We start from the raw sequence: 9976 nt of genomic DNA, 5'->3' as shown, positions 1-9976 counted from the left end.
AGCAAGTGCTTGGTCTGTTCCAGGCTGTATTTTTCAAGATCTGTCCCTTCCTATTCATGAGCTAGCATTTTGGTGAAGGGGCAGCCTACCCCAGGACTTTGGCAACTGGACCTCGGCTTTAGGCACTTGGGACTTTTCAGTTATCCTGGCTGATTGTAACACTCAGCTGTTTGACCTTGTGAAATACTCTTTATCCCTCTGAACCACCATTTCCTCATCTCCAGTAGGGATGCCAATAAGCGTACTTAAAGGGTTGCAGTTTTGCTTTTGCTTTTGTTTTAAATAAATACATTAGCAATTTAATTTCAGTTAAAAAAAATTAGCAACATCAACTAATGTTTATATCAATTTAAATGGTTTTGGTTGGCAATGTTTTTGGCTTCTTATTTCTATAAAAGCTTATAAGCATGAAAATTTTATGCTCATTTTTATCTTCATGTATATTTGTTAGATAATAGTAAAAATATTTAGAACTAACAGGGTTGTTTGAAGACTAGAAATAATTGTAACATTTAACATAGTGCCTGATATAGGATGAAGAGTCAATAAATGGCAGCTGTTACTATTATTACTTCTGGGAGGGGATCTGTGGGTACTATGTATTCCACTCCCAGCCCTGGAACCATGGCTGGCTCTGCCATGGTGATGATGCTGCCTCTGCCTCCAAGTAGGAGCTGAATTCTGGGTGGGGCTGCTTCTGGGAGATTGGCTATTCAAGCTCTGAACTCCAGGATGGAAACCAGAGCTCTGGGTTTGTAGCTCAGGCCCTGAGGGACCTTGGACCCGTTGTGGAGTCAAAGACAGTGTCTCAGTCAAGGATCTTATGGCTGCAAGTAACGGAAGATCTCCTGGAGGAGGAAATGGAAACCCACTCCAGTATTCTTGCCTGAAAAATCCCATGGACAGAGGAGCCTGGCAGGCTATATAGTACATGGGGTCACAGAGTCCAACAGGACTTAGCAACTGAGCATGCACATACACAACAGAAACATTAGAATTACTTAGTAAAAAGGGAATGTCACGTGATGTAACTCCAGGAAGTTCAGCTGGACCTTGGCGAGCTAAAAAGTCAGGAGCCAGTCTTCATCTCCAACTGTTGAAGGCCTAGACATCATGGGCCATCGACTTCATTCTCTCTACAGACCTACTTCCTTTGCATAACCTTCCAGGGCCAGCATCTTCAACCAAATGACCTCCCATCCCAGTTCCAAATTCATGAAAAATCTGACTGTGCACAGGTTTTAGATTGGCTTTTCTGGATTGAGGGTCCATCCCAGGCCTATCAGCTGGGTAAAAGAAACACAGACACACATAAAACTAAAGTAATTACAGGGTCCCAGGCCTCTTAGGCAAAAGCAGTTCTCAGAGAAGCAGTGTGTCTCAGCAAGACCCAAGAGCATAGACACTTGGCAGGGACTTGAGGTAAATTTTAATCACCCAAGGTACAACTTTACTTTTTTTGTGGCTTCCTTCCTGGTGTAGGAGTGTCTTCTTTGAGCTTCCTTCTTGGATGCCCTGAAGGATGGGAGTTAGGGACAGAGGCCCAATGTTGTGGCTCCTTTGGGTCTGAGAACTATCCTGAGAACTAGATGGAGGTTCTTTATGGCTGCAGAAGGAGGCTTTGCTACTGTGGAGCTTGCTAGCTTTCTGGTCCTGACAGTTGAAGAGTGAAGCAAAGTGAAGGGGATCAGAATATGCCACTTTAAAATATGCCATTTTGGCATAAGGATTATTTTGATCTGAAGGCAATTAAGAACCAACAACAAGGTCTCTGTCTTCCCCTTAGCTGCCTGAAAGGGCGTAAATGAAGATGAGGAGTCAACACCAAGATAAGCTTGCACAAACAGACCTTACAAAAATAACTGTTATTTCCAATTAGTTTCCCCCATATATTTCTTAGTTTCTTCTGCACAATTTATTGTTCCTTGGGGCCCAAACTCTCTATCCTTTGTTAAAAGGGTACATAAGGCCCCTAGTCTAATCTCAAGTCTTATACAAGTTTCATTTCTTTTCTGTAAGCTCCCATGTAGGTGAATATTAATAAAAACTGTACCTTATCTCTTGTTAATATGTCTTTTGTTAGCTTAATTCAAAAGCCTCCAATTACTGACCGTAAGAGAGTAGTAGAAAAGGATTTTCCTCCCCAACAGAAGCATTGCTACTTCTCTGGCTGATAACCCTCCATTTGTGCTTCTATATCCCATCTTATTTCCTATTTGGAACCAGTCTGTTGTTCCATGTCCAATTCTAACTGTTGCTTCCTGACCTGCATATAGGTTTCTCAAGAGGAAGGTCAGGTGGTCTGATATTCCCATCTCTTTAGGAATTTTCCACAGTCTATTGTGATCCACACAGTCAAAGGCTTTGGCATAGTCAATAAAGCAGAAATAGATGGTTTTCTGGAACTCTCTTGCTTTTTCCATGATTCAGCAGACGTTGGCAATTTGATCTCTGGTTCCTCTGCTTTTTCTAAAACCAGCTTGAACATCTGGAAGTTCACGGTTCACATATTGCTTAAGCCTGGCTTGGAGAATTTTGAGCATTACTTTTACTAGCGTGTGTTCAGTTCAGTTCAGTCACTCAGTCATATCCGACTCTTTGCAACCTCATGAATTGCAGCACGCCAGGCCTCCCTGTCCATCACCAACTCCCGGAGTTCACCCAAATTCATGTCCATTGAGTGGGTGATGCCACCCAGCCATCTCGTCCTCTGTCATGTGAGATGAGTGCAATTGTGTGGTAGTTTGAGCACTCTTTGGCATTGCCTTTCTTTAACCCTGAGTTTTCCAAATTTGCTGGCATATTGAGTACAGCACTTTCACAGCATCATCTTTCAGGATTTGAAAGAGCTCAACTGGAATTCCATCACCTCCACTAGCTTTGTTCTTAGTGATGCTTCCTAAGGCCCATTTGACTTCACATTTCAGGATGTCTGGCTCTAGGTGAGTGATCACACCATTGTGATTATCTTGGTCATGAAGATCTTTTTTTTTACAGTTCTTCCAGGTATTCTTGCCACCTTTTCTTAATATCTTCTGCTTCTGTTAGATCCACACCATTTCTGTCCTTTATTGAGTCCATCTTTGCATGAAATGTTCCCTTGGTATCTCTAATTTTCTTGAAGAGATCTCTAGTCTTTCCCATTCTATTGTTTTCCTCTATTTATTTGCATTGATTGCTGAGGAAGGCTTTCTTATCTCTCCTTGCTATTCTTTGGAACTCTGCATTCAGATGCTTATATCTTTCCTTCTCTCCTTTGCTTTTTGCTTCTCTTCTTTTAACAGCTATTTGTAAGGCCTCTTCAGACAGCCATTTTGCTTTTTTGCATTTCTTTTCCATGGGGATGGTCTTGATCCCTGTCTCCTGTGCAATGTCACAAACCTCTGTCCATAGTTCATCAGGCACTCTATCAGATCTAGTTCCTTAAATCTATTTCTCACTTCCACTGTATAATCATAAGGGATTTGATTTAGGTCATATCTGAATGGTCTAGTGGTTTTCCCTACTTTCTTCAATTTAAGTCTGAATCTGGCAATAAGGAGTTCATGATCTGAGCCACAGTCAGCTCCTGGTGTTGTTTTTGCTGACTGTATAGAGCTTCTCCATCTTTGGGTGCAAAGAATATAATCAATCTGATTTCAGTTTTGGTCAGCTGGTGATGTCCATGTGTAGAGTCTTCTCTTGTGTTGTTGGAAGAGGGTGTTTGCTATGACCAGTGTGTTCTCTTGGCAAAACTCTATTAGCCTTTGCCCTGCTTCATTCCGTATTCCAAGGCCAAATTTGCCTGTTACCCCAGGTGTTGCTTGACTTCCTACTTTTGCATTCCAGTCCCCTATAATGAAAGGGACATCTTTTTTTCATTTTAGTTCTAAAAGGTCTTGTAGGTCTTCATAGAACCGTTCAACTTCAGCTTCTTCAGCTCTCACTCTCATTCCTCTCATGGAATCTCGGGTTCTCAAAAATTCGCGACTCTTTTCAGCACCTCTGCTTCTCTCAGGAGGAAGCCTATTCACATGGGAGACTTGGTCCAGTAAAGTTCCGTCCTCAGAGCAGAGCTGGTCAAGGCTTTATCTGACATACTGTGGGAGTTGTGGGGGTGGAGGAGAGACAAAGACAATAATAATAACTAATATTTATTAAGAGTTTAATGTGTGCAAAGCATCAGGCTAATGGCTTAAAGAGCATAATCTCATTTACTTTTCAGAAGTATCCTCTTATTTTCCTTGTTTTACAAGGGCATTGTAGCAAAGCTAAGCAACTTGTCCAAGGTTACAGGGCTAACATGTGTCTGATCCAGGATTCAAACCTCAGTCTCCCTGACTCCCAGGTGCAATCTTAGATCCAGTGATCACGTTTGTTGGGGTGAGATCCCACTACCTAAATTTCAACAGAAATCATGATGAGCAGCGTGGGGTCAGAGGGCTTTTTTAGGCTATAAACATGACTTCCTCAAAGAGAAGGTATTTGGACTGGATCTTGAATGAATAGGGTTTATCAGGTAGAAGTTGGGGAAAGGGCACCCCCAAAATCAGAGTGGGCAAATGCAAGCTGGAAAGAGAGGATGACAAGATGTCTGCTGTGACTGGAATGATTTGAGGGAAGGTGCTCTCAGGTCTTCCTGTCACTCAACTCCATATCCCACTATCCTGGAGAGGGTTCTCCTCTGGGGACATACCCAACTGCAGAGCTGCTGTTGTGAAAGCCAGGCCCTATGAAGCAGGCAGGAGTCTTGGGGAACTGGTGTGCAGAGTTCTGGCTTGGCATGCTTGGCATCTCTGGTCATAGGGAGCCCCATAGCTTCTTGACCCCTCGGTGACATCCAAGGGCACAGAGGTCATCACTGTATAGGTGAACAGATAAAGTGAGACTCTGTCTGGCCTGGAACAGTGAAAAGCGGGACTGGATAGCCCATCCCCTACAGAGGGATACCAGCAAATAACCACTCCCCACCCTTCCCACCCCCCACACCCATGATCTTCCAGTTGCTGTAGTCAACTGCAGTGTCAGGGCATTCATTTCAAGAGTCTGGTCTTCCCAGACTTTGGTTGGCTTTGGGGTTCCCATGGAGGCTTCTGCCTGCTGTACCTACTTGGAGTAGGTATGGCAGGCAGTAGGCGCATGTAGAAATGAAGACAAATTTTGTGATGGAGATAGACAACAGAGACATCATTATTTGAGCACTTGATATGTGTTGAACATTGCACTGAGAGTTTTGCATGTGTATCTTTTTAAAGCTAAGTTGCCTCATGGGCTTGTCTCCACATGGTATCATCTGGTATCCATAATATTTGAAAAAATTTAAATAATTATTTGCAGTCTTTTGAAAAAAAAAAAAAAACACAGCAAAACTGAAATCCTTTCCCCCATCTGTCTCTCTCTATTGTATACACAAAGCAGCAGCCATCTCCACAGAATCTCTTCTCTCTCCATGAAGCTCAGAGGAGAGATTTACAGCATGAATATATGTAGTTAATATTTTGTCTTTGTCTCACATATGTAATACAGTAAGTCTCTCTAAGGGCCGACACTATTATCCCCATTTTACAGATGGAGAAACAGATGTCCAGAAATGAATTATTGCCCAAGGTCACATAGCTAATCACTGGCAAGTATCTTTTAAGCAGAATTTGTGCTTGCTGTGAAAGTACATGTGATCTAGGGTCTGTGAGGCTCTTGAGGAAGAGGCAGTTCATTCATTGTAGGGGGCTTCATGGGGAGGCAACATTTGAGTAGAACCTCAAAGGATAAAGAGAAGCTCAACAGATAGAAAATGACAGTAGAAGTGTTCTTTAGGAAGGCAGGAAAACCTGAGAGGTGAACATAGCAAAGTGGGATGTCAGAAGAGAGGCAATCTCATTTCTCCCTATCTCATGCCTCCCTCTCAGTAGTGGTGGGTCTGGCATTTAGGAGACTTGCCTCATTTCCCAGCTTTGCCCCAGGCACATTCTGCCTGTGCCCTTTAAGAGCCTCCATCACAAAGCCTCCTTGTGTCTTCTGAAAGAGACCATCTAATTCACACTGGTTTCCTACCCACCATTCCCCTCCCTGACATAGGGGAAGAGAGAGAGATGTAGTGATGGAACACAGAAACGAACCCCCTCTTAGGCCAAATCAAATACACTTATTTCTTTAGGAATTACATGTCAAGAGTGTCTTAGGGAACGCAGCTCTCTAGCTGTTCAGTGGAAGCATGTTGTAGTGAAAAGAGCGCAGTGGAAAGTGGATTCACCCTTTGCATCTCAGCAGAACTACTTATCAGCTAGATGACTTCAAACAAATTGCTTAACTTTGCCAAGCTTCAGTTTCTTGATCTACAAGAATTATGGGCCTTATTGTCAAAAAGTGGTGTCAGAGAGGGAGAAGAAATGGCTGGCTGGGAATATACTGATCTGATAGTTACTTTAGTACTGGGTGTCAGGGACTTGTTAAATCCAGATTTCTCCTGCAGGAAGTGGACAGTATAGGCCAGAAACTTGCATTGTTACTTCATGTGTTTAATTTTTAAATATATTTTTTCATATTCTCCCTTAGCCCAGAAGAGATTTGAAGTGCCTTATACAAATACACAATACCACAAAATGAAAATAAAGGCACAAAAACCAAGAGGGAGAGAGAACAGTGAGTGATAGATCATTTCAGTAATCTGTAATGCGTGTGAGCAGATCTTGCCCAGATGAATACCACTGGCACAGAACCCTTAGTATTAATATATCATGTTTGCAGGCAGTAGAGCTTAGAAAGTTTATCTTAATGGAGCTAAAGGTAATACTTCTCTTTTAGAAATGAAAGTGAGGTGAAGTCCTGCCCTGGTTCCAGCATATACTGTGCGTGTGCCTGCATGAGGGAGCAGGAGAAGAAACCCTTTGTAAATTATACAAAGTTTGGGTCCCCTGTGTTTGACAAGAGACCAGAGGCAGCTGCCTCTGCTTTCTCTGCTGCCCAGGGAATCACAAAACCTGACCACCTGATTGAAATGGCCAGCCAAGCGAGGGGAGGCAAAAGAGAATAAACAGAAATTAGCATTTCAATAAATTATCCTGCCACTGAAATGTGTGGAGTGTTTGTTATTCAGCCTGCTCAGCCCTTCACATTTAGTATATTTCATGTTAATGTTGTCTATATTACATGTTAGAGGGAGCTAGCCTAGGAGCTAAGGGCACAAGCTTGGGTAAGAGGGGTAGAGCCTCGTCTTCCTCACTGGCTTGCTGCAATCCTTGGTTGATTATTGCCTATGTTCTTTCACCTGCGGACCCCACTTTATCCCTTTCTTGGGTCGTGGTAGCGAATCTGTAAGCTAAAGCATGACACAATATTAGTATGCAGTAAACAACATAAACAGCGGCAAAAGTTTTTTTGCCTTTTAAGGATGGCAGGAACATTCAAATCTTGAAACACTATCCCCCCGCCACCTCCACTACCCCCACCTCCCAGGCCCCTCGGTTTGGTTAGGGTGGTAACAGGCGCGGGTTCTTCCCCCACCCCCACCCCCCCCACCCCCCACACACACACCGCCGAGCAGGCTCCGCGGGGCGGGAGGCAGGAGGGGTGGGAAGCCGCAGGCGGCGTGCAGAAGAGGCGCGCCGCCTAATGCAGTTGGCAGTTAATTAGAGGGAAAGGTTATGTCATTAACAGTGGGATCGATGCAAAGGGAATTAAGAGGCTCTGCTGCCGTGCTCTGTGCGCGGGCCACAGGCCGAATTCAAGCAAAACTCAATACGCATTAGCGCACTATCTGTGGCTGCCCCGGGCGCGGGGCGGCAAGCACGGGAGTTGCAACATCCAAGTTGGGCGGCCCGAGCGGGACCCGGTGCCTTGCTGGGAAGCGCCAGTGCCCCAGCCTGGGCTGCCCGGAGCCCCTGCGAGGGATGGGATGAGGGATGTCCCCCCCGGGGAGGCTGGGGGCAAGGCGGCTGCCTCCTCTCCAGAGGCCCTCCCGTGACTTTAATCACAAGGAAGCCAAGTTGACTTTCCCAGACTAGGCCAGGCCTCGGTGTAACCCACCCTCCCAGTGCTGACTTCATGGCCTTTATCATAGGGTCATTACATGGTGCTCTGTACAACATTTTTATCAATGTGTTTTCCCCAACCAGACTGTCAGCTCCAGGAGGGCAGGGACTGTGAGGGTCTGCCTTGTTTAACTGCACTCACAGAGCATGGCACATGGCAAGTGCTTAGTGAATACTTGCAGATGGAGTGGATCTCTAAAGCAACCCAGTGAGGTGTAGAGTGAGGAAACTGGGCCTGTCACTTCATTTCCTTGTGCCTCAGTTTCCTCACTGTATCAACTCATTGGGATCCCTGCACAGACTCTTTCCTTGAGCAAATGACCTCCTCTGCCTGAATCTTATTTTCCTGTCTAGGGAAAATTAGTTGCTGCTGCCTCCAAAGTATGTTCCAGGGACTGTGTTAACACTTAGATTTGCTCCTTTAATTCTCACAACACTGTAAAATAGAGATCATTTTATAAATATGGAATTTGATCATTTTATAAACATGGAGGTAGGCCCATCCTTTGCCTGTTCACACTCAGATCCATTGCTCCCCTACTGATAGTCCATGTCACAAATGGGTTTCCCTGCCAGCAGGCTTCATAACCCAGGCTTCCTTGTCAGCTGAATTTTGTTTGGGAGCCACTGGCTCGGGATTAGGGGACTGAGGACAGGAGGAACCAGTATGCCTTCAGGCTTGGCAGCTTCTGGGCTCCGTCCCCCTTCCTTTGACCTCCAGACCAGGGATGGTAGTGGCTTCCTGTTCTTGCTAATCTCTGGGTCACCTCACTTTCCTGTTTGGCTTCTCAGTTCTTCTATTATGTGAGTGGTCATAGTATTAAATTGTCTGTATTAAATTCCCTCTGTATGAAATACTTAAGAGTGAATTCATTTTCCTGATTACTCTAAGAGTCATGATTGGAATCCAGATCTGTCTGACCACAGAAGTGCACTTAAAGTTTTTGTTTCTTTTTTTTAATGGAAGATGATAGTGGGGCAGGGCACTAAAAGTGATAACCATTTAACGACCTGCCCAGAGAGCTCTTCCCAGGTCCCTTTTGTGAGAGAAATTAGTTTTAGAGATGGTTATCCACTCATAAAGCCTATTTATAATTTATTGTGTTTAAGAAATTCTAAAAAAAAAAAAGAAATCCTACTTTGCATAGCTAAAATATTGTTTATACCCATAAACAAAGATTACTTACCAGAGTTGTTCTGAAGATTAAATGAACTAATGTATGCCAAACACCTGGTACATGGTGGATGTTCAGTGATAGCTTTAAAACCTGGATAATTTTTAGTACCTTCAGTTTTCTCAGCTTGGTGATCCTGGAGTGTGGAGGACAGCAACTCTGTCTTTCATTCTCTCACATTCTCATTGCACAGTAAATTAACCTTGCCCATTGGAACAGTGAGTGAGAAGTAGTAGTCAGATGGCTGGCCTGGCAGCTGCAATACACAGAAGATGTGTGCAATGAATGTTAGATCTAAGACAATGCTTCTAAATCAATTGGACCACCCTAGAGACTTGGCTGGCAATGAATGAGGGTGTGAGGTGCTTTTGACACATGCATCCAACATCTGATTTGAGCAAAGATGTCTGCTCAGTGGTCCCGAGGGCAATTTTCTCCTGATTGATTTGGAACTTTCAATCTTAATGGAAAAGAAGCCAAGTATAAAGGAGGTAGTTTTCTCCATGGATCAGAAATCTTTGTGCTTTCCTTTCTAAACTTGGGTACCATCTCCTGTTAGCTGCAAAGGGGCTACAGAGGCCAAAGTTTACTAAGGAAGGGTGTTTAAAGGTGGGGGTGGGAGTTGGGGAAAGGAGCTTCTTAATCCATACAACTCCCAATGACTAGGGAAAACCAGGAGACCAGAAACTGCCCTTGATGCATCCTGGTTGTAGACAGTAGTTCAGGTCTTCAGCTAACATAGCCTAGAGCCTGGGGCTGGGAATCCCACCTGTGCCCTTGGCCAAGGCACTTCAT

This window comes from Capricornis sumatraensis, chromosome 9 (assembly GCF_032405125.1).
Source record: "Capricornis sumatraensis isolate serow.1 chromosome 9, serow.2, whole genome shotgun sequence".
NCBI lineage: Eukaryota > Metazoa > Chordata > Mammalia > Artiodactyla > Bovidae > Capricornis > Capricornis sumatraensis.
Note: the sequence above shows the minus strand (reverse complement) of the source record.